This window comes from Patagioenas fasciata, chromosome 8 (genome assembly GCF_037038585.1).
Source record: "Patagioenas fasciata isolate bPatFas1 chromosome 8, bPatFas1.hap1, whole genome shotgun sequence".
NCBI classification, from domain to species: domain Eukaryota; kingdom Metazoa; phylum Chordata; class Aves; order Columbiformes; family Columbidae; genus Patagioenas; species Patagioenas fasciata.
Window position 1 is genome coordinate 34,076,439 of NC_092527.1, and position 5,032 is coordinate 34,081,470.

The following is a 5,032-nucleotide window of genomic DNA, read 5'->3' on the forward strand; positions in this document are numbered from 1 at the left end:
CATTGTATTCTGTGACTACCTCATTTTCTCCTGACACAGCCCCTTGTCCTCCAAAGACTGCCTGTCACTTTCCAGCAACCTGCAGCTGAGTCACCACACAGTCCTTTTTTTTTTTAAAAAAAACACACAACTACCCTTAAAAAGCAAGATAAATTTCCTTCTGTTATATTTTGCCCAATGTGAAAATTTTACCTTTCTTCAAATGAGCAAATTCTGGTAAATCTCTGGGCTGCTTCTAGAAGAAACAGCAAAGGGAAATGCATACATGCATGGTGTTACCCAGTGCTCACTTTTAGTCCCAGAAGGCCTGAAGGGAATGTCTTTAAGCCATGTTGTCTGTAACAGGTGATTTTTCTAGGTCACCTATAGGCATTTTAAATGTGTAATTTAAGCTTGGAAACAGGGGCCAGTGCTGGCTGCAAAACGCACGACTTGGAATCGCTCAGCATCTGCAAACTGGGCATACAAGAGACAAAATCCAACCAACCGCAACGTGGATTATGTGATTAGCTAATGATTAACATGCTCGTCTCTAGCTATTTTATTTCCTGTCACTGCATGTAGCCAGTGCCTTTGTTTCCTTGGCTGTTAACTCACGGCACATTCCCATGCTGCATTCATTCATTAGTGGCTTCTAATTTCCACCCTCTCTCACCCGCCCCGAACTCTCAAATATGAATCATGCCCTTTGTACCACTCTAGTACCATTCTCCAGCAGGAAAACGACAGTTTTCCAGGACAAACGCAAGTTCCGGAAAACAGAAAAAGTAATGGCAAGAGAAGTCTCTAAATTGGTGTGAGGTCATTGAAGTTGGGAAAAATAAAAAGCCCATTGTACAGCAAGCACAAACCAGACCACACAACCCCTGTGCTTCCCCTCAAGGGCAATGCTACCCAGAACGGGGGTTGCAGTCATACACTGATCGAGAGAGCACAAGTCCAGCCAGGAGAGGTTATCTATCTGTGCTGTGTCCACCCTGAACTGAGCCACACACAAGCTGTGTCTAAGTGCAGTGTCTGGCCACAATTCGTTACTTAGAGTCACTCCAACCTGGAGTACCCAACCAGACAAACAGTCATAGAATCATTTTGGTTGGAAAAGACCTTTAAGATCAATGAGTCCAACCATTAACTTAACACTGTCACTAAACCATATCCCTAAGAACCTCATCTATGTGTCTTTTAAACACCTCCAGGGATGGTGACTCCACCTGGGCAGTCTGTCCCAATGCCTGACAACCCTCTCCGGAAATAAATTTTTCCTAATATCCAATTTAAACCTCTCTTGGGGCAACTTTAGGACATTTCCTCTTGTCTTATCACTTGCTACTTGGAAGAAGAGACCAACACCCACCTCACTACAACCTCCTTCCTCCTTTCACATAGTCATAGGTGCTGCAGCGACAGAGGCCATTGATGATGATCCTGCCAGACAAACTGTTGCTGCATACAACAGGTTTAAGCACATATAATCTCAGGCAGTGCTGTAAGATAATTACACAGTTTGTAATCAAGCCTAGCTGAAAATCTGACACAACCACTGACATGAGCGCTAAGGATGCAGCAGAGTTCCTGTGAGTTCACATCAGCCGAACAGCTAGAGGTGGAGATCATCTTTCCTGGGAACCTGCTCCTGTTGTAGCTCTGCTCTAGACATCATCCATCTGGAACCACCACAGTGTGGTGCAGGCCTGTCTCCAATGGCCCTGGGAAACAGAAAAACAACACACACACACACAAAGAAAAAAGGCAGCAAAAGGGATACTGACCTTTCTCCACATGGCACAAGTTCCTTGTAAAAGAGAAATCCCCAGCTCCTTGTTCCAGAAGAGAAAAACAAGTAAATCTAAACCTCCATCTCCTGTAATCCTAAAAGAAAAATGAGACAAGGGGAAAAAAGCCTGGAAAGGTTAGATCATATGCCTTGTCTGCCCTTACTTTTCTGTGAAAAGCGCTGAATTATTAGTCATATGCTATGAAACCCATTTGGAAAGGCCCAACGCATGTTTGCATTTCTCAGTCATGTCCTTTTTTACCTGGAAATGTTCTGGGTCTTGTACATTTGCCCAGGATTTCTGGGCACTTGAACACCCCAAATCTGTGCACTGACCAGCTCCAGTGTTCTAGGCAGCATCAGTCCTGAAACCCACCTGACCACAGTGGTCATCACCAAGACACATCCTTTCTTTTCTTCTGTCTCTGGAAGCTTTCCCATGAAATCTGTTTCTGTCTATGCCTATAAAACAGAATATAAAGCCATAGTTCATGCATCTCTAGGGTTGTTGGAAGGATACAACAACCATCAGCCATGAAGGTGGAATGATTTTTTCACCCAAGAGGAGCCCATGTTTTCAAGTATTTGCTCCTCAGCAGTCCCTACTGACCAGTCACATATTCCACATTCATTTTGCCAAAATAACCTCATTTAATTAGATACCCCATAGAAATTCTGGCCTTCTGCCCTCCAATTTGCCCCTATTCTATTTTATACATCATTCTGCACAGATGGCATTTTGCTTCCAAGCAGATGTCCTTGTGCTTCTATTTCTAAGAATAAAGATGAATTCTGGCAGCTTAACATTTCTGAGAATTCCTCCATAGTGGAAAGGTAGGTGGGGGGACAACAGAGAGGAAGGAAAATTGAGTCATGAGAACAGCTATAAACAGCAAGAGGGACTGGGGGTAGGAAAAAATCCAGTCAAAGACAGTAAAACTGGAGTTCTCTGCTGTAAGTACGTTTTTGTTATATTTGGTGATTCAAAAAAAACTATCAACTTAAGGTTATTCCCTGGCATCAGCCAAGTGCCAGTAGTATCTGTTCCACAAGGCCAGATGGAGCATTGAAATAACTCAGAGTAAACGTGTCAGGTGTCTCCGGCACTGTGATTAAACATCCAGTGCTGCTCCATTTCTGCCCCCCAGGGCCATCGGGTCCCTGTCCCAGCGATGCTGTGGGGTGCTGCTTTCCCCAGAGATTCTCTCTGCAGAGGGGCTGGGAGAAATGAGCTGTGCTGTGAGTGACCATGAAGGTATAGGAGAAAACCCAGGCTCCTGCTGTGCCGCAGAGCTCAGTTCCTCAGATGGTCACTGGGTAGCAGTACAAATAAATAATTTCAGCATTACCTCCCCTGCTACAGCAGTAGATGGAACCAGGAGCAGGGCAGAGAGCCAAGCAAATAACACGACCGCAGTAACAAGTGAAATCCAGCTTGTCTTTCTCTGATTGAGGCAGTCCTGCTGGGATGAATGCCTCAGCTCATCTCTTCTGCAAAACAGGAGCTGAAAAGTGGGTTAGATCCTGCTGCTGGCAGTGCTGCCTTTGGGGAGGTAGCTGCTAGGAGCTGACAAATGACTGGAGGGATCAGAAAACATGAATGTTGCTTCCCACAACAGAGTTCACTGGAATCACTGTCCCTGCATGGAGGAAGGCGGTGGGTGGCCTGAAGGGGTGGGAGCAGCTGGAGTTGGTACATGCAGAACCTCACGGGCAGCTTTGATCTTGCTGAACTCAGCTCCAAAGTCACCCTTGTTGGCATTTGTGTCCTTGTGTCACCTTTTCCTCAGGTGCACTGCTGCTATCTTTTTCCCCCAAGATGGTGAATTTTTTCCCTCTTCCATCCTTAACAACCAACGCAGCATGCAGAAGGAAAGTTAAATTCAAATGCCAAATGCAAAAGCTTAGAGGTTTTAAGAACTGTTTGGTTTATGTAAGTACTTATTGGAAACTGGCACAAACATGTCACTATCGGCTCTGAGATACCACAGCAGATGTGACAGAGTGGAAAAGCCTCTTCCCTGCCAAAGTATTTGCTGGGGATGCGATAACAAGGTGCCACTGCACAGCAGTGGGTAAAGGTTCAGAGCAGAAAGAGGAGGCAGCCAGGGGCTGGGCTGGACTCAGCGGGCAGGCAGCGAGCTCTTTCGTGCTGTCCTTACCTGCAAACAGCGACAGCCCATCTTGTCCCTTTTTCATTCCTGTTCGAATGCTGTAAGCTCCTTCTGGCTTTTCTATGCACTTCTGGGGAGAGCATTCAATTCAGTTGGCACATTTATAATCTGAACCAACACATGAAACTTAAGAGCTCCAATTCCAAGTATTTGTACTGACAAACTTTCAAGGATCCCTGTCATATTTCACCAAAAATACTAACATTGTGTGTTTTAGCAATACTGAGAGTTTTGCAAACACAGCAGATATTGAATACAATTTCAAATTAGATCATTTCACCAGAAATACCAAGGACATAAAGTAGCCTGTGCCCCACCCTTGGAAGATGCTCTTACTTGTTTCATTTCTGAAATGAGCAGCAGCTGTTTTTCTGTAGCTAAGGGAGGATGGGGAAGCTTAGGCTGCATTCTCTTGCTCTCAGAACTCACCTGCTTTTTATCTCCTACCAAAGAAAATTCACCAAAAGTTATTCAATACACACAGAAAACACATCAAGGCAATAACTGCATCTTTATCCTGAGATGGTAACAAGTCTCACGTGTAACCTCCCTAAGCACTCTTCAGATTCAAAACACAGCCTCAATAAAAATCAATCTCTAATTGCCTGAAGGACAGATCTTAAGTCATGTTATCTTAAAAAACAAACTTAAACTGTGATTTATCTTAATAGCCTTTACTAAGCACATAGGAGTAGACAGGCTTGATCAGATAAGAGAAATGCTTTAACCATCCCAATGAGACCTCAGTTCCTTTCTCCACTCCAAGTTACTATCATCAGCTGCTATTTCACATCATGGTTTAAAAAGATACCTGGCACCTTGAAGTTGCCTTTAATTGTCTGTACAGTTTTGTTTTGCAATGTTTTAATCTTTGTCTTCCCAGAAGCCTCCTCAGGGATGACCGTGGGCCCTGGGCACATGTAGATGCTTTCATCTATCCCAGGCAGCCTGCAACCCCTTGCCCGAGCCAGCCCAGCGGTGAGCTGCTTCCCTCTGCCCCGTGCAAACAGTGTTGCTTTTAGCTCATTTATCTGCCTATGGGGGCGATATGTAATCAGAGCAGGAGTCCTGATGGGAAATACAA